General features: G+C 35.4%; 1 long non-coding RNA gene across 3 annotated transcripts in view; it reads left to right on the forward strand.

Moving 5' to 3' along the window:
* Nucleotides 1-27,393, forward strand: part of LOC140843514 (uncharacterized) — a 136,074-nt gene that overhangs the window by 55,449 nt on the left and 53,232 nt on the right. For 2 of the 3 annotated variants that reach the window (XR_012121353.1, XR_012121352.1), the window contains 2 exons: nucleotides 11,144-11,242; nucleotides 11,322-11,440. This is a non-coding gene — a long non-coding RNA (uncharacterized lncRNA). The remainder of the gene's footprint in view (nucleotides 1-11,143; nucleotides 11,243-11,321; nucleotides 11,441-27,393) is intronic. The other variant, XR_012121354.1, reaches the window with a different exon arrangement.

Consider the following 27,393-nt stretch of genomic DNA (forward strand, 5'->3'; position numbering starts at 1 on the left):
AGTAGTGATGTTGGTATGTGGCCAAGCCAGTGTCAGTGGAGATGACTACTGTGTCTTTTGGTCCAGATTAGCTTCCATCTCCTGCCAAGTACTAGTTTGGGCTAACTCTTCCCAAAGTAAACAAACAGAAAACATATTATTATGATCTCACAGGGACTAAATACACTTGTATTAGACTTCTATTACATGTGGTTAAACCAACCTCGCATTGACTGAGACTGTTGCTAAGGAATTGTCAATGACTCATTGCAACCATAAGATGTCATTTCTATGATGGACTTAAATTAGGACATCTTTGTAAAATGTTTGAGATAAAGAGGACTGTTTTAAACATCTCAAAAGAAGAACTATTTTTAATCAATGTACTAGAAAGTCCACCGTGAGAAAGAAACAGCATCAATAAAACATATTTTTTCATTTAACTTTAATAGAAATGCTAATAAAAATTTGACAAGAGAATATGTATTTCACCAATGTTGTTTTATGTTTTTTTTCATTTTGAGTGTATACATAATCAACATTACAGAAAATGGAATCCTTTATGACCACAGCAGCTAACATAGGGAAACAAACTAGAAAAAAATATTATTTGGCAGTAAATTTCTCTCTAATACAAATTGTTGAAAATTACTTTGTCAAACAGTATATTTTCCCCCAAAAGGCAAGTCACTCAATCCACAACATTTTATTTAACTAATTTACATCAAAGAGCATATCAGAGGAGTAAGTGTAGTGGTTAATTAGTAGAATATCAAGGCAAATATTCTCTTTCCTTTTAGATCTGCTCTGAATTTTAAAATTTTAAGTGACTTGTAAGTATTGCAGGGTCCTTTTTGTAATTGTTTTTGTTTACCTTATTTTTTCAATGTGGAAAGGTTTTCATCTCATGAGAAGATGACCCTAAATCAGCTATTTATATTCTTATGCAACCAAAATATGATGAGAGAAACAGAAGGGAACCAAGGGACTCTGAACTCCTTCGATCTTGTTTTGTTTGGATATTATTTTAACTTCATTTTCTTTGCTTTAACATCAAATCAAAATCTGACTTCTATGTTTAGTTTAATTAGATTCAGTTATACATCAAGCACAAATTTCTTTGAATTTTACTATTAAAGAAAATCAACAAGATGTATTTTCATCTTACTGCTATGTATTTGAAAAGATTAAATATTAAGACAAAACTACATGGAGTAAAATGTAAAGATGATATTTTATAGTCTTGGAGCAAATGAATTTCAGTTCCATGGTAAAAGACTAATGAAAATTTACAAAATCAATTTTATTGACACTTGTTTTTCAGAGAGTCAAACACTCAGACAAATTATTTGTGTTATGTCACTTCTCATTTGAGGGGCAGAATGCTATTTAAGAATAAAAATGTCCTACATCTTATGTTACCCTTGATGCAACTTGATAAAGATCATTGACCTATCTTCTCTAATTTCATAAGTAGTTTCTACTATTATAGCTTTCTAGTCTATAAAATGTGGCATATCAATTACTTCTAGTTAGGCTCCAAAAAAAGAGTCCTATCCATCTGAAAAAAACAAAGCATTATTGGTAAGTATAATCTTTTCGGAAGAAATTTTTAACTTGAAATTGACCAGTGAGTCTGTTTACATACATACTTTCAGTTTGTAAAAATCTTTTGTTTCTTGACCGATGACCTACTCTCCTTTTCTCTCCCTCTCAGCAGTTAACACTGTCTTTTACGAAGTTTTTGTAAAGCATTCATGACACTAATTTTGGACTCAAACCTAGTCGTATATTCTCAAAATCAAATGCAACAGTTGTCGTAGTTCAGATTGTCTTATTTTAACTTGATAATTTCTGCTGCTTTGATCAGTTTTCATTCAATTAGTTGTTGATAGCATCCATAAATTCACCTTGTCAAGACATACTACGGGTATGAGGGGTACTTTTACCCAACAATTGGAGATCTACATTTCCCCAGTTTCACCTATTTGTGCCTATTACCTGTCAGCCAGCTGTGTGTATGAATTTATTAGTTTGTCTGAGATGGTGTACTTATACTTTGATCTCTACTTCTAACCTTATAGTCATTTCCCAATATACAGCTTACTCCTTGTGGGGGAGAAATCGCATTAAACATTTTGAGAATATTACTGACACCAACATCTATATTATCATAGCTCCAAAGCTATAATTTAAAGGTCACTGTATCATAGTAATAAGATGGAAAAGAAGAAGATGATATCAATATATATTATTTAAAATAGCTTTCTTTATTTAATAAAAATTAGTTTTTACTACTACAGTGAATGTATTTTAAATTATATTAACATTTGAGTTCATCAATTAAAATGTAAAACCCTGAAATTTTAAGGAGACAGCAGGAATCAAGCAGAAAAACAATGGATATGAACTGAGAACAAATTTAGACATGTAAATAAGAAGAGACTGATAATACATAACCACATTAAGTTAGCTAAAATTAATAGCCAGTGCAAAGGCTCATTTATATCTGGCTATCGAAACTGCTGGAAAGATAAGTAGACCTAGTTCATCTTGAAACTCCTATACAGTCTGTGTAATCATTTTCCATCATACCAAAAAAAACCTTTCTTGTCTAAATAGTGATGTAAACACAGTAGCCCTAAGCAAAATTGTGAAGAAGGTAAAACATTTTAGGTACTTGGTTAGAACTTGTAGCAGCCTTTCTCCTTGAACCACAAATACCTTTCTTCTCTAAACAGATTCCTTTCCTTAGGTACCTATAAATTAATTCAATTTGATGGTGTAAAACTGTGGTTCTCTAACTTTACCTGCATCAGTTTGGACTGTAGCCATTATATTTACATTTATAATGAGTTCTCAGGTGATGAGGCTGCTTGTTTGGACCACATTGGTGAGTGTATTGGTAACATAATTAGTGAAACAAGAGGACTTAGCACTCATAAAAACGTTATAACATGCTTATAAAAATGATATCTAATTTAGTCCTCACAATGTTAAGAAGTAATGATAACCAACACTACATTTTAAAAAGAGAAAAACTGATGTTTGAAGAGGTCAGTTTGCTCCTAGCTAAACAGATTATAAGAGACTGCCATTATTTTAATACTTGATTTTTGGCTTGGTTTTGTTTGCCCTATTTTTCCCAGCTTTCCATACTCTTTACTAAAAAACTGAAAAGACACTGATGATTAGGAAAGAACCATTTCATTAAGAAGAGCTATTAAGGAAAAAGATGGATCATTTAGAAATACCTTTCAGGCATCTCGGTAACCCTATGGGAGGGAAAAAAAATGTAACTCAACATCTCACTACACACAAAAAACAGATTCCAAGGTAAAAACTTCCAGTTATAAAATAAATAAGTCATGGGGATGTAATGTACAGCATGGTGACTACAGCTAATAATACTCAATTGCATATTTGAAAGTTGTTAAGAGACTAAATCTTGTAAGTGCTCATCACAAGAAAAATTTTTGTAACTATTTATGGTGACTGATGTTAAATAGAATTATTGTGGTGATTATTTTGTAATACATACAAATATTAAATCATGTTGTACCCCTGAAACTAATTTTGTATGTCAATTATACCTCAATAAAAGTCACTCAAGTCTCAGATAGGTCAAGAATTTAATTTAAAATAATATATCTGACATAATGATAGTATTAGAGAAAATGTCAACATATTTATAAAATAATCTTTATAATTCATAAAATAGTGCTTTTCTTAGTATGACTGAAAACTCTGAAGTCCTTAAAAATACTGATAAAGTATATTTAAAAATTATAAAATAAAATCAAAGGATTACCAAATGTCTTTACAATATAAAGAATTTTTTAAAATGAGTAAAAAATATTCTAAAACCCACTGGAAAATTGGGCAAAAGATGTGAAAGAAATACAGGGAAAATAACAGAAATGAATCTTAAACATGAGAATATGTTCAATTTCATTCAAGGTAAGGTAAATTAAAACTAAAACCAAAACTATTTCTTGCTATTAAATTGAAAAAATCAGAATGTTTGGTTAAATACTGTGTTGGCAAAGACTTGGGGAAATTAGTGGAATTGTGAATTAGTACAAATTACACTCTATGCAGAAAATATCAATTGAAATATTAAGTTTATGTTTCCTTTGACAATTTATTTTTTAGTAATTTTACCCCAGATACACAGTTTTGTGAAATAGCATACAGTCAATACTACTTGTTGTGACATTTTTTGCAATAATTAAACAAATGTCCATCAATGAGCTTGCTTGTATAAATTATATAGTACTCATGCACAATGAAATGCAAGTCAACCTTTAGACGGAGGAAGAAAGGAGAAGGAGAAGACAAAGAGAGGAAAAAGCCATGAAAAATATAATTTCTCTGGTTTCTAATGAAGAATTTGATTTTTTTTTTTGATCAGGCCATGCCCTTGGGCATAAGGCATGCCTTATCACCACCTGTCATCCCAAGTATAGTTCTCTCCCAACGACTGCCCCTCTGGGTGTTGAGAATTTTATTGTCAATTGAAAGCAGAGGGACTTGGAATATTTTTTTTAAGCTAAGTTAAAATAAAAAGGAAAATGGGGGTTTTATGCGTAGGCTGCCCACATACATAATTGATTGTCTAAACTGGGAATCATATGAGCAAGGAAGATAACCAGCAAAACTGATGGAAACTAAGATTGTGAATGTCATAAATGAACATCCTAATTATGAGTACCCTAGACAACTGAAAAAGGAAGTGTCTGTATAAGCCAGTGTAGTTTGGGCTCAGATGTTCTTGGATCATCGATCAGTGTAGCTAGCTAATTCATGGGAATTGTATAGAGACAGAAGAGGGGGAAAACTCACAAGACAGTTAATGTGGCTCTTCAGCTAGGCCAACTATGACCACAGATGGCTGTGTGTGTCTCTTTCCCATTCATGTGTTTATATTGGTTAAGTAAAGATGCTGTGAGAGATCTCTGCTGGGTTTGACATGAGCTTCGAGGGCTTAACTGGAGTCTCAAAACTGGATATTATTTCTTCTTCTTTGCATTCCTGCTATAAGGAAATTATTTTATTTCAAGGCCATACACACACCCCTGAGTAAGTAGGATAATTGTCTCCCATAGGCCTTTTGGAGAAGATAAATGTTTTAAGAAAAAATCTTACTATATTCATGCTTGAAAAAAGTATAAAAATATTGTAAACGTGTGGAGATCATTTAGAATAGGAAACTGTTTCTCTTGAGAGCCTGCTAAGAATCATAGCATTCTAACTTTCCTACCCAGATATAAGGAATCTGCTGTAGATTGAATCATAATTTGACCATGCTTCTTGTGGAATTTGAGTACTTCCACATGGGTATTTATTCCATTCATGCTTCTGTGAATTGAAGGCCCTAGTCCTCTCTCACTTGTATTACTTTTACCACAGAATATTCTGTGATTTTTATTACTAAAATTATAATTGCACTGCTTCTCTCTATGCCAAATGGTAACATGGTACATTTTAGAATATCCCTCCCATACTAAACAATTCTGATTCCAATTTAGGAGTTGTTTTTTTAAAATCCTGACTTTTCTGATCCTTGTCTCCACTGAAAGAAATCTTATTCACTCCTACATACTGCTTCCACTCAAATCAACTCTAATAGATTCACTCATTTTCCAAGTCTCATGTATAGGCAGTTGGGCATTCACCTACCTCCTCATGAAAAAATTTTAAAATCCTTTATCTTCCACATCTGTATAAAGTAACTCTCTCTTTTGAGGATCATGATGACTGGTTCAAGTAGCTGGTACCTCCCTTCATTGCTGTCATTTACTGACCCTTTAACAATAGTCCCCAAAATCAGTTGAAATTCTTGGCATCCGGCTTATTATTTCTGCTTAACTTAAGGTTATGCCATTATCTTTGATGATGCCATTGCTTATGGGAAAGCCAACACCAGAATCTCAGAATTTCTGATTATATTCAACCTCATGTGTCCCTGTACTTCTTGGTAGCTGTCTCTACTCAAGGCACCATCATGGATGTTGCCACAATCTGCACCTTCTCTGTATTAACTAAAACTTGATCTAGCTCAAGCATTTCTCCTCCTAATCATAAACATCTGTTTTGCTAGATGAATCTTACCTCACTTCTACTACATCAACTACTCCTCATGTTATTAAACTCCTTCCATTTATTCAAAGTCCTTAAGTCCCATGTAACTCTTCTTTTTTTTCAACTCAGCAGGGACCCTGTGGTGAGTCTGCTCTAATCCCTGAACCAAATCCTATATTGTTGTTCTGGAGAATTTTTTAGCAAAACACCAACAAAGGGTTAGTCCCCAAAGCTAGCTACAATACCCCTAAACCCTGGACCAATAGATGATTTATTATTAAGAAAGCTCAACTTTATTTCCAAAATTGAAATAAAGTCTTTTATTTCTCCTTACTCCTAACCAGGAAACTGGTTTATGTGAAGAACATAAATCTTTGTAATGGTTATTCACAACCATGTTTTTAAAAATTTTTTAATTGAATTTAAGTTTTGATTTGTGGTGTGAATGTGTGTATCTGTGTGTCTGCAGGTGCAACTGTAGTGTGAAACATTTCTAACAGATTTTTTTAAAATAAGACTAATAGAATATAATATCATGATCCTTCAGGCAAACGTATCTATGAACTGCTGAAGTAACACGGTAGCAGGAGGGATGTTTCCTGATGGGCACACTGAGGGAAATCTTCACAGGATAGCTGCAATTTTTACTGAAACTTGAATGTTCAGAGAATAATTAGAATGGATGTAAGCAAAAACTGTAAACAAAATCAGAGTAGGTGAGAAAACCAAGAAAATTTCTGGAATATTCAATACTGCCAAGCAGGTCCTTTGCAAAGTTGTAGCAACAAATGGCTAGCAGGCAGCATGTGGCTCACCCACTAAAAGTTAATGTCCTTAGATGGCTTCTTTGCTCTCCTATTCATCTCAGCTCTCTCCATTTTTGCTCTGCATTGTGACCCCCACAGACCTTGAGTAAGAAAGTTCTGAGAATATTTTCAGATAAATAAGTGGGGTGCAGACACAGTCAAAGAATACGAAGCTCCAAATGAAGGCTGGAGTTAAATTGGAGAAAGCTTTAAACATGCCTCTAGACTTTATCCTACAAGAAGTAGAGATGTGTCTTTTAGGAGGAAACACTATACCTGATAGACCAGATGCTCTCTGACCATTACACAGAGAAACTGTAATGTTGATTTGTGTGCTATATTTATAATAATGTAGTCTAAAACAGCATTAGCTATCCAGGCTGGCATGTCACATACTTGAATGACACAGAGCACACAGGAAGTAAAGATTCCTGGATTTTTCTTATTTTAAAATCAGATCGTTTTTACCATTATGTACTTAAGTAGTTTTGATTTACTTACATAGAAATTTAATTTCATCCCATTAACATTTCATCTATAATTTTCATTTTAAGCAAGACTACTTCTGTCAGATTAATCAATCAGTATTTTTCAAAACCATCTACTAAGTCCTAAGGACAGTTATGGACACTGGTCTTTTGGAATCATGATTTTTCACTCTCCCAAATTTATGACATTTGCCTCTCTCTCTCTCATTGAGATTGGCAGTAGATAGTTCCCATCATTAAAGTTTTGGAGCCTATACCTTCTAAACTCTTCATATTCTTAATTATACCTTCTAAACTCTTCATATTCTTAATTCTAGGAAAATTAATTGGTAGAGTCAGACTTCAATTCAAAACCTTCTGTTTCTCAGGTTGTAATGCCTTGCAGTTGTTTTTAAGGACAGTGTGCCATTAAAATATCTTCTAGTCTCAGAGCTGCCTATGTGACATTGCCTATGTGACATTTTAGTTACGAAGTGCTCTATGATCCAACGACTGAATATACATTTTTACTTATCTTTGTGTCTTTGAACCTTGCCATGCCCTCCATTTGTAGTCACTGTTATCTTCATAGTTCTATCCTTGTTCATAACCTACCATGTCATGAAGTTTCTATTTAATAATCCAAACTAGAGGTGAATTTCACCCTACCTTGAAATATATATTATATATATAAAAACATATGAATTGTGAATGTATGTGTATAATTTTATATAAAGATTTTTTCTGATAATTTTTTAACATTTAATTTTATATAGAGAGAGATGATTATATATATGACAAAATTTTGAAGTTTCTTTAATTAAAACATTTCTGAAGCTCTCAAAAGCATAATTGTTTCCATGATCAACATGTGATTACTGTGTCTTAACCATTTAAGAACCATAAAGGATTTTCTACACCATAATTCATGAGTCTGACCTGGTTTGTGTTATGTCTAACTATATAATCAATGTGACTCACATCATAGAAAACACAAAATTTACAAGTGATAAAATTCTGAGATGAATATTTAATATATTGGGTAATATTTGCAGTGAAGCAATGAATCTAGCAAGGTAAAAGAAAATAAGGAGTAAAGAGAGTATTAAAAAACATACAAGAAAAATTCATTCTCTTGTCATATTAGACTTACTGGATATCCTGTCATTTTCCAACATGCCCAGCTTTTTTCCTCTTCACAGCCTTTATACTTGTTACCTTGCCTGGAATACTACACCCCAAATCTCTCCATGCTTCTGTGGCATTGTCTTGATGTCATTGCTCTAATATCTTCTTACCTTCGAGACTTTCGATAAGGACTTTTCTGTATTAGCATTTGCATCCACCACGTTCATCATTCTCTACTCCCCTTACCTTTCTCACATTTTCCCCTTTAACTTTTATTTTCTAACACAGTGCATAATCTACTCAGTTTTACTTTTATTGTATTGTCTCTACAACACGTGCTCCAAACACGCAGTAAATGTATACTTCACAACAGCAGAACTTATTGATTGATTGATTGATTGATTGACTGATTTTGTTATACTTAATCTACAATTACATGAAGAACATTATGTTTACTAGACTTCCCCCTTCACCAAGTCCCCTGCTTTTTTCTCCCTGTTGTTTGCATGAAATATCTTTTTCCATCCCTTGACTTTTAGTCTGTGCATATCTTTGGGTTTGAGGTGAGTCTCTTCTAAGCAGCATATAGATGGGTCTTGTTTTTTTATCCATTCAGTGACTCTATGTCTTTTGACTGGTGCATTCAGTCCATTTACATTTAGTGTGATTATTGATAGGTATGTACTTATTGCCATTGCAGGCTTTAGATCTCTGCTTACCAAAGGTTCAAGGTTAATTTCCTTACTTTCTAAGAGTCTAACTTGACTCACTTAGTATGCTGTTACAAACACAGTCTAAAGGTCTTTTCTGTTTCTCCTCCTTTATCTTCCTCCTCCATTCTTTATATATTATTATCATACTCTGTACATTTTGTCTATCCCTTGATTGACTTTGGGGATAGTTAGTTTAATTTTGCATTTGCTTAGTAATTAGCTATTCTACTTCTTTACTGTGATTTTGTTATCTCTAGTGACAGCTATTCCACTTTAGGAACACTTCCATCTATAGGAGTTCCTCTAAAATAGACTGTAGAGATGGTTTGTGGGAGGTAAATTCTCTCAGCTTTTGCTTATCTGGAAATTGCTTAATCCCTCCTTCAAATTTAAATGATAATCTTGCTGGATAAAGTAATCTTGGTTCCAGGCCCTCCTGCTTCATGGCATTAAATACATCATGCCACTCCCTTGTGGCCTGTAAAGTTTCTGCTGAGAAGTCTGATGTTAACCTGATGGACTTTCCTTTGTTTGTGATCCTATTTCTGTCTCTAGCTGCTTTTAACAGTCTGTCCTTATCCTTGATCTCTTCCATTTTAATTACTATATGTCTTGGTGTTGTCTTCCTTGGGTCCCTTGTGTTGGGAGATCTGTGGATCTCCATGGCCTGAGAGACTATCTCCTTCCCCAGATGAGGGAAGTTTTCCGCAAGTACCTCCTCAAAGACACTTTCTAACCCTTTCTCTCTCTCTTCTTCTGGTATCCCTATAATGCGAATATTGCTCCGCTTGGTTTGATCACACAGTTCTCTCAATATTCTTTAATTCTTACAGATCCTTTTTTCTCTCTGTGACTCAGCTTCTTCGTATTCCTCTTCTCTAGTTTCTATTTCATTTTTTGTCTCCTCCACCATATCCAACCTGCTTTTAATACCCTCCATCATGCTCTACAAGGATTGGATCTCCGACCTGAATTCATTCTTGAGTTCTTGGATGTCTTTCCGTACTTCCAATGCATGTTGATGATTTTTATTTTGAACTCCCTTTCAGGAAGAGTCACTAGGTCCATAATATTTAAATCTTTCTCAGGAGTTGTATTTACAGTTTAACGCTGGATCAGGTTTTTTTGGCATTTCATATTTATATATGGAGCCTTCTAGTGTTCAGAAACTCTATTCTGGAGCTGCTCAGCCCCTGAAGCAATATCGGGGGTCACATGGGAGCAGTATTGGTGCCTGGGGGGAGGAAAGTGCTGTTCCCCGCCTCCTGGCTGCTGTGCCTGTCTCCACTGCCTGAGCTACTGGGCCGGGCACACAGGTATAAGCTTTTGTCCCAGAGCAGCCAGATATGGATCCCTGTTCTCCACAAGCAACCGGAATCCCAATCTCTCCGGGAACTCCGCCTGTCCCAGCTTTCCAACCCCGTAATCAGAAGAGTATGATGAAAGCACCATGAAATGTAGGTTTGTGCTCCCAGAGTAGATCTCCAGAGGTAGGTATTCAGCAGTCCCAGGCCTTCCCCTCCCTCCCTGCTCCATTTCTTTTCCTCATGCCAGTGAGCTGGGGTGGGGGAGGGGCTCAGGTCCTATGGAGCCACAGCTCTGGTACTTACCCCGTTTGCTGAGGTCTGCTCTTTTCACCAGGTGTGTGCAGTTTGATGCCGTCCTCTTTCCTGTTGCTCTCTCAGGATTAGTTGCACCAATTAAATTTTCTAATTGTATCCAGTTTTAGGAGGAAGCCTCTGTCTCTCCTCTTACACCACCATCTTTAATCCTACCAACAGCAGAACTTTTGATGTTTGCTCTTTTACTTTAAACTACTAGATTCCCATTCTCAGCACAATGTAAGGTAATAATAACTGCTCAAAAACATTTATTTTATGAATTAGAATACTAAAATAAAGTGGTAGAATTCTCTTCTACCCTATGCTGTTCATGTCACAGCTAACATATTATTCTTAATTCTAAGGTCTGTGTTTCAAGAAAATCATATTCAAGATCAGCATATTGGCATGGTGAAGTGCCTTATATGAAGGAGGATTGAAGGATTTTATTATCTCCAGTGGAGGTCTGATCCAATGCTAAGCATCTGATAGATATTCTCAAATATCTATGAAGATGGTTGAAATGTTCTTTATTTCCCCAAGGATTGAAAGCATGAACAAATGGAAGCAAAATAAATAATTGAATTTTTTAATAAATATAGTGAAGAACTTTCCAACATTCGGAGCTCCCTACAAAGAGAAAGAACTACCTCAGAAATTAGGTAGGTGCTGTTTTAAGCATCATCTACATCATCTCTTCCTAGAGGTGTTATAAAAGTGATTGAGATATGGATTAGAGATTAAATGGGAAGACACAAAAATATTCAATATGAATATCTTGAAAATTCTATGAAAATAAATTTTAGAATATTGAAGGAGTAGAACAATAGAGGTAAATTTTTAGACCTAGAGCTAAGGAAGAAAGATAACTTCTAAGTTTTGTGATTTGAACTTGCAGAATATCTGAACATTTATTTCCTTATTATTATTATTGAGAGAAATTACAATGTAATGTCAAACAGAATAATTCAGACATTTTGTTGTCATCCTTCCAACTCTTTATAAAGTATCATATAGGAATAACAGTTTATTCATTATTTCAGTTAAATTTCTTTTTATACTGCTTTTTATTAATACTTTTTTACAGTCTATCAAGTAATTTTACTTTAAAATTATTTTAAATTAATTTGTTCAGCTATTTAAGTTGTTCCTTAGGCAATATTCTCAAAGACTTGGATGAACCCTTTTTTACAAAAAGTAAACATCAATCTACTTGATGTTTGTAAAAACTATTTGCAGGATTTGCAATGCAACATTCAAAAATAGTCTGTTCTTCGTGGTGTTTTCTGTTGTGCTATTGAATGCATGAGTAGTTGAGTCAATGGTGCAGAAACTGGTCATTTATATTGCAAAAATCAGAATCAATTGAAAACAGCTAACTATGACTGCTAGTCTTGTGAGAGAGCACATATTAGATTAAGGTGACTTGTTTTCATAACCTCTGAAAGAAATTCTAAACAATGATTTACATACCTAATATTGTCTTTGTATTTTTTCATAGTTTCAGATAACTTTTGTTTGTTTTTGCTGTAAGTTGATTTTAGATTCTGGACTTGTGTTTTGATGCTATATGGCAGGACTATGCTTGAGAGGTGATTCAGTTTCAAAGCACTGACTGGTTAGCTGCATCATTACTTCCTTGAAACATTCATATTTTCAGTACAAACTTCATAAAATTGGTTGTTACTTTTAGAATATGCTTTTGAAAGCAACTATTACTAGAAATCAAGATATTTCCTTGAACTTACAGGGATAAATAAGGAGATTAATTTAGTAATGTAATTTTTTCTTTGTTCCATAACAAATCATCCCCAAATTTTGTTGCCTAAACCAATGTACTGTGGTCAGGAATTTACATAGGACTTTAGAAATCAGTACTTCTCCATATGGTGCTGCCTGTGTTTACTTAAATTATTCACTTGGTTTTCTGGAACGGTCTAGTGATATGAGAACATCTTTATTCACATTCCAAGTGCTTCGTGAGATTATCTGGAAGACTAACTGAGGTAGAACCCTCTTCTGGGACTTTCCCAGGGACCTTAATAAGTGTTCTAACGTCATGAAAACTCAGAGCCCAAAAAAAGTCTTCCAAAATATAGGATATGGGACTTGCCCATTATTGTAAAGGCTGGCTACATCTACAGGAACTAATAAAGCATTACTTCCATAGTACTCTACTGGTAGATTACTGCTCAGTCCAATTTTAATGGCAGGAGAAATAAAGCCAGCTTTTAAAAAGAAGATAATCAAAAAATATTCGGCTACCTTTAATCCTTTAGACAAATGTTCTTTGAAGTTCCATTTAATATTTAATCAGGGAATTAAGAAATACCTCTTTTTCTCTTCTATGGCTTTAAAAAATTCATATTTTTAGTCTCAGCAAACGTCAAAGTGATATTTCATTTCAAATCCAATAGCATGCAAGCTCAGCTATTTGGGAGTTCAATTTTAGAAAAAATGTCAAGTTTGTCTAGACCCTGCTTAGGTTTCTAAATGAAGTATTGCATTGTTTCTGAAGTAGCTGAGACCTAGGTTCACTATTTCAATTTAGTTCAGCTGTTCATTTTTTATGGGAAATTCTTGAGAATTCATAGGGTTTTTTTTTATTCCTTTTGAGTTCATCACCAGGTTTCTTTTTAGAATATGACAATACTTGTCAAGACCAGGTGAACCAAAAAAAAGTTGGCTGAGGCTTACAAATTTTATGTTCGATTTGGAAGCTCACTTGGGCTTGGCTAAACATGAAATGCCAAGCTAAATGTGCTTGACTTAAAATGGTAAAGTTTAAGCAAAAAAATTAATGAAAATACATGAAAATTGCATACAGGAAAATTGCATATATTAACCTCAATAACAGTTAAAATCAAGAGAATCAGAAAGTTAGGAACCAGCTGTACAACAATTTGTAGAATAGATGAAGTTTGTCCTCAAAGCCCTACCAATTCTTTCTGTTTTTTTTTTTTAATTCTGTTTTAGTCTGGCTCTGATTTCTATAATAGTCATGCTCTCTCTCCCTCTGGTTCTACAAGGCTCCTCAGACTGATAACCTTCCACTGAAATCTCTCTGGCTCTGGGTATTCTCTGCATTTTTTTTTTGTATGTTAAAGCTGTCTTGATTTTAATATATATATGGACTATGTATGTGTGTAAGTATTATAAATACAATATACATATATTAACATATAATGTAACTATGTGTTATATAGTACATATGTAATATATAACACATTTATTATATATAATGCATATATAATATACATGATAAAAAGGTAATGTATTTTCTCTTGGAATTGACTGATTATGAAGCCCATGAAGGCACATATTATCATTATCTTCTTATATCTTAGTATAAATTTGCTATTATGGCTTTCAATGAATATGTTTATTTTCCTTTTTGATAAATTAACATAATATTTTAGTCTATTAGGCAGTATACTGTAAGAGTATCATACCTCATTTAATGCATCTTCAGCCCTACCACTATAATGATCTATAGAAATAAAGAAAACTGTAAAGTCACTACATGACATTTTTTAAATCATACTTAAAATCAAATTAAATCTAATTGTTGAATAATTTAAATTGCATCAGAGAATCAATTAAAGCTATTGGCAAAGAAAGTAACTAAATATATTAAAAATATTAAAAGAAAAAAATTGAAATGGTAAAAAATATTAAATGCACCTTTTTCATCTCTCTGTCATCATGAGGCTTCCCCATTCCTCTAAAGGCCCGTTTATAAAGATTAAACCTGCTACAGGTATCTATTTCTGTTCTCCAAATCATCTCCAAATGTAAGGGCTCAAAACAGCAACAATCTGTGGATCAAGAATTTGGAAAGATTCAACTCAGTGATATTCCTTCCTAGTGCCTCATGAGGTTGCAGTCAGCCTGTGGTCAGTGCTAGAAGGGAAGAGGACTGGAGCAGCTTCTTAGAGTAGCTAAGGTATCTCTTGTTATGTAGCCTCAGGGCCTCTGTGTGTGTTTTCTCAGCATGGGCTTGTGTAAGCTTCCTCACTGAATGGAGGCTTCAGGACACTAATTCCTTTGTTCAGGGATCCAAGTATAGGTGCCCAAGTAACCAGAGAAGATATTCCACTTTGAACGGCCTCATTGCAGAAGTCATGCAGCACCACTTCTGCTATAGTAATAAGATTCGAGTGACTCACAGACTTGTCCATATTGAAGAAGAGAGGACCTAGAACACTCTCCCCCACCATACACACTTGCACAGTGGAAACAGTGGCAAGTTTAAAAGAGCAGGTGGAATGGAAGGTTTTGTTTTATACAAACAACCTTGAAATAGATCTAATGAAGAAGCAACAAAGTGAAATATTTACCTTTAAAAATAGCCACTAGCAACTGGAACCCAGAACTCTCTGACACTCACAAATAGCAATAATTAAACAAATCTGAGTCTGTTACAAATGTCTGGCTATTTATTATAAACTCTTTTCCTTAGTTATCTATAAATCCTTCTCTCTAAATGAAGATGTACATTTTCTTCCCAGTGAGCTCTGATATTCTTCAAGGTATTTTCTATGAAATGTACTCACAATGTTTCCCACAAGTGGGTCTTCTTTATCATGAAAGTGAGAGCCTGCCTTTCATGATAGCTAAAATTCAGGGGAAATCATGAACTCTTTGGTCTTTCACTAGGTTCAATGACAAAGTGATGTCTGTTGCTCTGTTGTTCTTGCATAACATATCATTATTATTGTTGTTGTTGTTTTTCTTCTTATTCCTTCTGTATTCCACCCTGGGCTGTGAAACTTTAAAATGTAAGGATTCTGTTGTTTTAATTCATTCTGTATGGTTGAATATTATATAAAATACAGGAACAATTTACATTTGTCTTCTTAAGGAAGAATGAAAGTTAGCATTTTTTTCATTATGTAGCCCAAAGACACTGAAGCACACAGTTAGGGAATTCCATTTGGCCAGTTATTTCCTCTAAAGCAAATGCAAGGTAAAGCTGTCACAAACGTGATCATCTTATATCATATGACAACTATAAAGGAACACCTGAAGTAACTGAGGAAAAAGTATGAAAGCCTGGCCTAAAAAGTTTTCAAGATTTGGAGATTTTCAATAATAGTAATAGTAAAAAACATGGTCGTTTACTGCTCCTTTATTTTTTGTACCTTAATTTCATTGTCCTTCATGACCTTGAAACCTTAATATCCCTGGAATTTTGGGTTTGAATTTGTTTGTCTTACTCAATTTAATTAATGACCTTTTGAAAATGTTAATGCCTAACTGATTATTTTCTTTTTTTTTTTGAGAGGGCATCTCTCATATTTACTGATCAAATGGTTGTTAACAACAATAAAATTATGTATAGGGGAGTCAATGCTCAATGCACAATCATTAATCCACCCCAAGCCTAATTCTCGTCAGTCTCCAATCTTCTGAAGCATCACAAACAAGTTCTTACATGGTGAATAAGTTCTTACATGGTGAACAGTAAAAGGGCAGTCATCACAGAAACTTTCGGTTTTGATCATGCATTATGAACTATAAACAGTCAGTTCAAATATGAATATTCATTTGATTTTTATAATTGATTTATATGTGGATCCCACATTTCTCCCTTTATTATTATTATTATTATTATTATTATTATTATTTTTTAATAAAATGCTGAAGTGGTAGGTAGATGCAAGATAAAGGTAGAAAACAGAGTTTAGTGTTGTAAAAGAGCAAATGTAGATGATAAGGTGTGTGCCTGTAGACTATGTGTTAACCCAAGCTAGACAAGGGCATTAAAACATCCCCGGATGCAGAAGATTTCTTTCAAAACAGGGGAATGAGTTTCTAAGCCTCACCACTGTTGATCCCCAATTTCTCACCTGATGGCCCCCCTGCGAATGTGCCTGTCTTAGGTTGTTCCTCCCTTGAGGAATCTTACCCGTCTCTGGCTAACCAGTCATCTTCCAGGGCCATACAGGGAGATGTAAAGTTGGTAAGTGAAAGAGAAGCCATATTGTTTGAAAAGGTTAGCTTTTTACTTCTTTGCAAATTTATGCCCTGTGGCTTCTATGTCCAGCATTTGTCTTGAGGTATCTTTACCACTTGGAAGAATTATGATACTCGGTAAATTCGATATGAGGCACGAATTCTATTTAAGGGTTGTAATTATGAAAGAAGAAGAAAAGCTATAGAGGTAGCAGTTGGAAGAAAACATGGGAGGATTGATTATTTCTTTGACATATCTTCTTGTAGAGTAACTTAAGCATATACAGGTTTTAAACTATTAATTAAATTGCACACACACATTAATATAATAGGAATACAGTTACATAACCAAAGCCGATCTATAATTACCAGCCATCTCCAGTGAAGCCAAGAAAACCAGTTAGGCACCCTAGGCATTTGTGAAAATTTGTCTATTATATGATGGATATTGTCCAACTGTACTTGAACAGTCTGAGAGAAATCAGACAAATTAAAACAACCCATTCCTGGGAACTGTTCACATCCCATATGTTCTTTTAACAGTACATAGTCTGTAGTTGTAAGATTTTGGAGTGCTACAAGTTGCACTTCTCCTAATTCTTGGTTAAGATCCAACAGTATAGATCCAGTCAAATTTGTTATTTTACTGTATGCACAGGCCAGCTTAGTTATCTCCTTCTTCATTCCAATGGCAAGTCCAGGAACCAGTGGGATGGATGCAGCTACAACTGCACGATCTCCTGGATCTTTGTTGAGGTTTTTTGACGATCATTTTCTGGTATGAGCCTTCCAGAGAGTGCTGATGTTGGAAGTTGTTCTTCATATCGGATCTTAGTTCATTTTCTGGGTAGCCAAATTAGGCTTTGATCCTCTGTATAAACACAAACAGACCCTTTGCCCACACTTTGATATGTCCTTTATACCATTGTGTAGAACTCATTGGAGGTCACCACACAGGAATATTATCAGAAAAGTGTACCTCCATAGCCGATCATCTGACACCCTTTAAGTGATCAAAATTAAAGATATTTAAAGCATGCATTAATCGTTGATTTACAGTTAGTTTTATCCTATGAAGGAGTAATTACCCTCTTCTTTCTTCCTTTTTTTTATCTTTAATCTACACTTACATGAAGAATATTATGTTTACTAGGCTCTCTCCTATACCAGGTCCCCCCTACAAACCACTTTACAGTCACTGTCCATCAGCATAGCAAAATGTTGTAGAATCACTACTTGTCTTCTCTGTGTTGTACAGCCCTCCCCTTTCTCCCTCCCCCCTATGCATGCTAATCTTCTACCCCCTTTATTATTCCCCCCCTTATCCCTCCCTACCCACCCATCCTCCCCAGTCCCTTTCCTTTGGTACCTATTAGTCCATTTTTGGGTTCTGTAATTCCGCTGCTGTTCTGTTCCTTCAGTTTTTCCTTTGTTCTTATACTCCTCAGATGAGTGAAATCATTTGGTATTTCTTTCTCCACTTGGCTTATTTCACTGACCATAATACCCTCCAGCTCCATCCATGTTGCTGCAAATGGTAGGATTTGCCCTCTTCTTATGGCTGAGTAATATTCCATTGAGTATATGTACCACATCTTCTTTATCCATTCATCTACTGATGAACATTTAGGTTGCTTCAAATTCTTGGCTATTGTAAATAGTGCTGCAATAAACATAGGGGTGCATCTGTATTTCTCAAACTTGATTGCTGCATTCTTAGGGTAAAATCCTAGGAGTGGAATTCCTGGGTCAAATGGTAAGTCTGTTTCGAGCATTTTGATGAACCTCCATACTGCTTTCCACAATGGTTGAACTAATTTACATTCCCACCAGCAGTGTAGGAGGGCTCCCCTTTCTCCACAGCCTCGCCAACATTTGTTGTTGTTTGTCTTTTGGATGGCAGCTATCCTTACTGGTGTGAGGTGATACCTCATTGTACTTTCAATTTGCATTTCTCTGATAATTAGCGATGTGGAGCATCTTTTCATGTGTCTGTTGGCCATCTGTATTTCTTTTTTGGAGAACTGTCTGTTCAGTTCCTCTGCCCATTTTTTAATTGGATTATTTGTTTTTTGTTTGTTGAGGCATGTGAGCTCTTTATATATTCTGGACGTCAAGCCTTTATCGGATCTGTCATTTACAAATATATTCTCCCACACTGTAGGGTTCCTTTTTGTTCTGTTGATGGTGTATTTTGCTTTACAGAAGATTTTCAGCTTAATATAGTCCCACTTGCTCATTTTTGCTGTTGTTTTCCTTGCCCGGGGACATATGTTCAAGAAGAGATCACTCATGTTTATGTCTAAAAGGTTTTTGCCTATGTATTTTTCTAAGAGTGTTATGGTTTCATGACTTACATTCAGGTCTTTGATCCATTTTGAGGTTACCTTTGTATATGGGGTTAGACAATGGTCCAGTTTCATTCTCTTACATGTAGCTGTCCAGTTTTGCCAGCACCATCTGTTGAAGAGACTGTCATTTTGCCATTGTATGTCCATGGCTCCTTTATCAAATATTAATTGACCATATATGTTTGGGTTAATATCTGGAGTCTCTAATCTGTTCCACTGGTCTGTGGCTCTGTTCTTGTGCCAGTACCAAATTGTCTTGATTACTATGGTTTTGTAGTAGAGCTTGAAGTTGGGGAGTGAGATCCCCCCTACTTTATTCTTCTTTCTCAGGATTGCTTTGGTTATTCAGGGTCTTTGGTGTTTCCATATGAATTTTTGAATTATATATTCTAGTTCATTGAAGAATGTTGCTGCTAATTTGGTAGGGATTGCATCAAATCTGTGTATTGCTTTGGGCAGGATGGCCATTTTGATGATATTGATTGTTCCTAGCCATGAGCATGGGATGAGTTTCCATTTGTTGGTGTCCCCTTTAATTTCTCTTAAGAGTGACTTGTAGTTTTCAGGATATAGGTCTTTCACTTCTTTGGTTAGGTTTATTCCTAGGTATTTTATTCTTTTTGATGCAATTGTGAATGGAATAGTTTTCCTGATTTCTCTTTCTATTAGTTCATTGTCAGTGTATAGGAATGCCATAGATTTCTGTGTGTTAATTTTGTATCCTGCAACTAGGCTGTATTCTGATATCAGTTCCAGTGGTTTTGGACTGGAGTCTTTAGGGTTTTTTATGTACAGTATCATATCATCTGCAAATAGTGACAGTTTAACTTCTTCTTTACCAATCTGGATTCCTTGTATTTCTTTGTTTTGTCTAGTTGCCATGGCTAGGACCTCCAGTACTATGTTATATAACAGTGGGGAGAGTGGGCATCCCTGTCTTGTTCCCGATCTCAGAGGAAAAGCTTTCAGCTTCTCGCTGTTCATATAATGTTGGCTGTGGGTTTATCATATATCGCCTTTATTATGTTGAGGTACTTGCCCTCTATTCCCATTTTGCTGAGAGTTTTTATCATGAGTGGATGTTGAATTTTGTCAAATGCTTTTTCAGCATCTATGGAGATGATCATGTGGTTTTTGTCTTTCTTTTTGTTGATGTGGTGGATGATGTTGATCCCATATGTTCTTTTTCGAATGTTGTACCATACCTGCATCCCTGGAGTGAATCCCACTTGGTCATGGTGTATGATCCTTTTGATATGATCTTGAATTCTGTTTGCTTATATTTTATTAGTATTTTTGCATCTACATTCATTATGGATATTGGTCTGTAATTTTCTTTTTTGATGGGGTCTTTGCCTGGTTTTGGTATTAGGGTGATGTTGGCTTCTTAGAATTAGTTTGGGCGTATTACCTCCTCTTCTATTTTTTGGAAAACTTTAAGGAGAATGGGAATTATGTCTTCTCTGTGTGTCTCATAAAATTCCGAGGTAAATCCGTCTGTCCCCGGGGTTTTGTTCTTGGGTAGGTTTTTCATTACCGTTTCAATTTCTTTGCTCGTAATTGGTTTGTTTAACTTTTGTGTTTCTTGCTTGGTCAGTCTTCGGAGGTTGTATTTTTCTAGGAAATTGTCCATTTCTTCTAGGTTTTCCAGCTTGTTGGCAAATAGGTTTTCATAGTAGTCTTTAATAATTCTTTGTATTTCTGTGGAGTCTGTCATGATTTTTCCATTCTCATTTCTGATTCTGTTGATTCTCTTTTTCTCTTAATAAGTTTGGCTAGAGGCTTATCTATTTTGTTTATTTTCTCAAAGCACCAGCTCTTGGTTTCGTTGATTTTTGCTATTGTTTTATTCTTCTCAATTTTGTTTCTTTCTTCTCTGATCTTTATTATGTCCCTCCTTCTGCTAACTTTAGGCCTCATTTGTTCTTCTTTTTCCAGTTTCGATAATTGTGATGTTACACTATTCATTTGGTGTTTTTCTTGCTTCTTCAAGTGTGCCTGGATCACTATATACTTTCCTCTTAAGACTGCTTTTGCTGCATCCCGCAGAAGTTGGGTCTTTGTGTTGTTGTTGTCATTTGTTTCTATATATTTGTTGATCTCTATTTTGATTTGTTCATTGATCCAGTGATTATTTAGAAGCATGTTGTTAAGCCTCCATGTGTTTGTGAACCTTTTGTTTTCTTTGTAGAATTTATTTCTAATTTTGTACCTTTGTCGTGTGAAAAATTGGTTGGTAGAATTTTAATATTTTGGAATTTACTGAGGCTCCTTTTGTGGGCTAGTATGTGGTCTATTCTGGAGAATGTTCCATGTGCACTTGAGAAGAATGTATATCCTGTTGCTTTTGGATGTAGAATTCTATAGATGTCTATTAGGTCCATTTGTTCTAGTGTGTTGTTCAGTGCTTGTGTGTCTTTACTTATTTTCTGCCTGGTGAATCTATCCTTTGGGGTGAGTGGTATGTTGAAGTCTCCTAAAATGAATGCATTGCAGTCTATTTCCTCCTTTAGTTCTGTTAGTATTTGTTTCACATATGCTGGTGCTCCTGTGTTGGGTGAATATATATTTAGAATGGTTATATCCTCTTGTTGGACTGAGCCCTTTATCATTATGTAGTGTCCTTCTTTATCTCTTGTTACTTTCTTTGTTTTGAAGTCTGTTTCATCTGATATTAGTACTGCAACACCTGCTTTCTTCTCGCTGTTGTTTGCCTGAAATATGTTTTCCATCCCTTTACTTTTAGTCTGTGCATGTCTTTGGGTTTGAGGTGAGTTTCTTGTAAGCAGCATATAGATGGGTCTTGCTTTTTTATCCATTCTATTACTCTGTGTCTTTTGATTGGTGCATTAAGTCCATTTACATTTAGGGTGACTATTGAGAGATATGTACTTATTGCCATTGCAGGCTTTAAATTTGTGGTTACCAAAGTTTCAAGGTTAGCCTCTTTAGTATCTTACTGCCTAACTTAGCTCGCTTATTGAGCTGTTATATACACTGCCTGGAGATTCTTTTCTTCTCTCCATTCTTATTCCTCTTCCTCCATTCTTCATATGTTGTGTGTTTTGTTCTGTGCTCTTTTTAGGAGTGCTCCCATCTAGAGCAGTCCCTGTAAGATGCCCTGTAGAGGTGGTTTGTGGGACACAAATTCCCTCAGCTTTTCTTGTCTGGGAATTACTTAATCCCGCCATCATATTTAAATGATAATCGTGCTGGATACAGTATCCTTGGTTCAAGGCCCTTCTTTTTCATTGTATTAAATATATCATGCCATTCTCTTCTCTCCTGTAGGGTTTCTGTTGAGAAGTCTGATGATAGCCTGATGGGTTTTCCTTTATAGGTGACCTTTTTCTCTCTACCTGCCTTTAAAACTCTTTCCTTGTGCTTGATCCTTGCCATTTTAATTATTATGTATCTTGGTGTTGTCCTCCTTGGATCCTTTCTGTTGGAGGTTCTGTGTATTTCCGTGGTCTGTTCAATTATTTCCTCCCCCAGTTTGGGGAAGTTTTCAGCAATTATTTCTTTAAAGACACTTTCTATCCCTTTTCCTCTCTCTCTTCTTCTTCTGGTGCCCCTATAATACGGATATTGTTCCTTTTGGATTGGTCACATAGTTCTCTTCTTATTGTTTCGTTCTTGGAGATCCTTTTATCTCTCTCTATGTCAGCTTCTATACGTTCCTCTTCTCTGGTTTCTATTCCTTCAATGGCCTCTTCCATCTTATCCATTCTGCTTATAAATCCTTCCAGGGTTTGTTTCACTTCTGTGATCTCCTTCCTGACATCTGTGATCTCCCTTCGGACTTCATCCCATTGCTCTGCATTTTTCTCTGCATCTCCGTCAGCATGTTCATGATTTTTATTTTGAATTCTTTTTCAGGAAGACTGGTTAGGTATGTCTCCTTCTCAGGTGTTGACTCTGTGATCTTTGTCTGCCTGCAGTTTTGCCTTTTCACGGTGATAGAGATAGTTTGTAGAGCTGTTACGAGTGATGGCTGGAAGAGCTTTCCTTCTTGTTGGTTTGTGCCCTTCCTCTCCTGGGAGAATAGTTACCTCTAGTGGCTTGTGCTGGGCAGCTGCACGCAAACAGGGCTTCTGCTCCTGCCCGGCTGTTATGGAATTTTTCTCTGCTGTTGCTGTGGGTGTGGCCTCGCTCCGGCTGCTGCTCCAAAATGGTGGAGCCCCATTGGAGGGGGAGCAGCTGGGAGGCTATTTATCTCTGTAAGGGGCCTCCATGCTCCCTGCTGCCCCGGGTGTTAGAGTGCCCAGAGATCCCCAGATTCCCTTCCTCTGGACTAAGTGTCCTGCCCTACCCCTTTAAGACTTCCAATAAGCACTCTCGAAACCAAAACAACAACAGCAGCAACAACAAAAAAAATTAAATAAATAATTTTTTAAAAAAAGGAAGATGCACGATTTTCTTTTTCCTTAGGCGCCAGTTTCAAGCACCTGTTCACCGGCCTTGCTTCCCTTTTCCCTAGTATTGGGGTCCCTGTCCCTTTAAGACTTCCAAAAAATCACTCGCCAAAAAAAAAAAAATGTCCTCTCCCATTTCTTTGTTCTCCGGCGTCTGCCTCAGGCACCCACTCACCGGTCCTGCTGCCCTGTTTCCGTAGTATCCAGGACCCCACGCATGCCCTGTGTCTGTGCTCTGGTCCGGAATCCTGGGGCTGAGTGTTCAGCAGTCCTGGGCTCTCTCTGCCTCCTGCTATGACTCCTCTCGTCCCGCCGGGAGCTGGGGGGAGGGATGCTTGGGTCCTGCCGGGGTGGGGCTTGTGTCTTACCCCCTTCATGAGGCGCTGGGTTCTTGCAGGTGTGGATGTGATCTGTATGTTGTCCTGTGTCCTCTGGTCTCTATTTTAGGAAGAGTTGTCTTTGTTATATTTTCATGGACATATGTGGTTTTGGGAGGAGATTTCTGCTGCTCTACTCACGCTGCCACCTTCCAGAGTCCAGTCTGATTATTTTCTTAATTTTTCCTTATAGCTATGCTAAGAAGTAGCATGTTGCTAAGTATTTTGTCTCTGACTAAATACTTAACCCAAAAAGTAAAAAAGGGAGAAAATATTTTGTTGTGAGTTTAAAAGTATTAAATGTAATAGGTAATTTAATAAATGCCAAATAAAAATTCTTATCTGGTCACATATTTTTCTCAATTGTCTGAAGTTGCAGTAAAGCATAGGGTTTGGAACCATGCACAGTGTTTCTTTGAACAAAATCTTTTTACTTCTTTAATGAGGTTGTGGAGACTTGTATAAGTACTAGAAATAATTTACAAGCCAGCAAATATAATGTCTGTCAGAGACAAGCACAGCTTCAAATTATTTATTCTAGAGTAGAAAAGACCAGGGTGGGAATTAATAAAAATGTCACTCAATATTTTTAAAATATTTATAAACTTACCACTACTTTACTTACTTATAACTTAATGTATGTTAATACTACATCAGGAGTAAGAGAGTAAAATATGGCACTTCAAAACCATAGTGAAATGTTTAGACAGGTCAGACTGATATTACTGTCATATTCCTGATTCTCTTAGAGTGATTAATCTAATTTTCTGAATCCAACAAATAAAAAATAATAAAGATAAAATAAAGCAGAATGGTACAGATGACACAATATTGTCAAAACTGGTATTCAGACTCACCCCTGGTGTGACAGTACAAACCTCATCTTCTCCATCCATGAGAAAGTTCAGCCCCAGATTTTATGCTGTCCATTAAAAAGCCTTTTCTCTGGTTTCCAGTCAGCTCACTCTAAGTTTCCATACATCATGAACATAAGCCAAATTCATCTTACCATTTTGATACAACATCTGTATTAGATACAAAACATGAGAATATAAAACTAATTGTATGTTGGTGCAGGAAATCATTTTGATTTGCCTTGCTATTTGTTCAAATGCTCATATCTTCATCTTTCTTCATACCATAAAACCTAGCAGATCTCACATTATTGTTTTTATTTTGCCATCTTCTCTGTTCCCTGAAGTTCTGCTCAAAGGCATAAAAATTGAATTGTAAACCACTTGTTTATTAAATGCATTAAATCTATAATTAAAAGGTACTAATAATAATACATTAATTATTTATTGAAGGTCACTTATGTGAACATTGAATAAGAAGTGTAATGAAATCATGTGGCCTTAACTCTTATGCAGAATGAACACACAATCAAAATTTAAAATCCCATCAAACTCATCCCATAAAATTCCATAAAATCACATGTATGTCTCTGTGTGTGCATGTGTGTTTATTGATAAGGTATCATCTAGCAAACTGCTTCCTACATTCTAAATAATCATGCTAAATATAAAGGAGACCTTTCCTCCCAGTGATGTACATAAAATATTTATTAACCTCCAATTATTAGATCATGCATAAATTACTCCTCCACTTAGTAAAAGAACAGTTGACAATAAGATGACTTTCCTATACAACCATTATGAACACATATTGACTTCTCTGTTTTTTGCACTTTACATGAAAACTGAAAAAAAATATGAATTTTCCAGGTGATCTCTGAGACGTAGAAGTATTTATAAGTAAATTTTGTTTACTACTGATAAGAGAAGGGACTGGGAAGGTCATTTTCAGGGGGTGGGAAAGAGAACCATAAGAAATCAAATAATCCTGTTTACCACTCTAACCTCTCAAATTCAAGCTTTTTTGAAAACAGTGCTTCAAAAAGGGGCATTTTGTTTCTGATTACTGCCTGCCAGCACAGGCTGTGTGCTTCTGAGCAAGGTTGAGGAATTTCCTTCACTACTAATCTTTCATCCTAGAATAGACAACCATCTGTTTTACAAAGTTTAAGAGGAAGCAGTTACTCTAGTCATGGAAAAAAAGCATAAACAACAACAAAAACATTCTCTTAACATTTTGTCTGCCTTGGCTCTGTAATTTCACTATCCTTTTACATCCAAGGACACAGACAGGGACGAAGCTATAGATGTTCTTTCAGGGCTGAGTTCAGGATGCTGGGGCTTTTTAGATTTATCACAATTCCAAAGAATCTGGAATAACTCCTGGTCATTTATTTCCCCCCTATGTCTTCCACTCTCTGTTGCTCCACCTTTTTGAATTAAATCAATCACCATCCATCAGTTCTTCCTCTAGTCCAGGTTATATCATGCAGAAGAGTATTCGCTCTACTCTTATCATCCTCAAATGATATTCAGCTAGGATTGCCTTCCCCAATGACCCATAAAACATTACTTCCATTATTATCTCTGTGTGGGCATTTGAATGTGAGGTATGCCTTTTTCTTTCTATTTTATTCACAAGCACATTTCAAAATGCCAATCAAAGTCACTGGAGAAGCTGCTCCTAGTTGGAATAAAAACAATGGTCCTTGACAGTATTTCAAAATTTGTGAGCATGCTCCATAGAGATACATTTATGTTTCTCTTTATTCAGAATAACAGTTGGTGGAACCAGTGTTTTTAGCAAATGAACTCAGGCTCTGTTCTGAAATGCGTCAAGGATTAAGTTTTAAGAACTATGTTAAATAACTGTTTTACTTGTGATTTGTCTTTATCACCTCAATTAAAACAGCTTTTTAATAGTTTTAAATGGAAGCACATTTTTGCTGTTTGTTTCCATATTCTAAATTGTTTAAAATAAGAGTTTGGTATATTAGTTATTGGTAAAGAATTTATTTTTCCCTCTTGTTTCAAATATAATTTCCAATTATTTGAGGAATGGAATTAGAATTACATGTGCATCTGAGAGTAGATATATTTTAGGGGAAGAAACACAGGATGTGAAATCTGAATGCCTGACTCTAATCAAAGCAAACTTGTCCAGTTTTTTGATATGTGTCCTTGGGCAAGTTTTTTAACTCTTACAGCTGTGGTTTTCTCTTGACCAGAGAGAGCTAAAACCACACCTACTGCCAAAGGGTCAGACACTGAACCAGCTCTTTCATCACCACTAGCTCCTCAGCTACTTTCCATCTCTCTCCACACCCTTCAGTGTAATTAGGCAGATCTAATGAAATTATATTCAGACAAGACTTTTTTATACTGTTAAGGGTTATATAAATTAAGGAAACTTCGTTTAGTCCAAACTTTTACATTAAATAACTTATTATACCCATCAGAGACAAAGAATTAATTTTCAGTTTACAAGCATAGGATTTTAAAGATATTCCATTACCTTTATTAAATGAAAAACAAACAGCCTTTCCTTTCTAGTGCAGAAGAGGCTTATGCTTTTAGCCTTCGCTTTGTTAAAATATTTGAAGGGTTTTAATGTTTGTTCTTAATTTGTTTACATTTTGATATTAAATCCTAAGTAAAGT

Source organism: Manis javanica, chromosome 9 (assembly GCF_040802235.1).
Source record: "Manis javanica isolate MJ-LG chromosome 9, MJ_LKY, whole genome shotgun sequence".
NCBI lineage: Eukaryota > Metazoa > Chordata > Mammalia > Pholidota > Manidae > Manis > Manis javanica.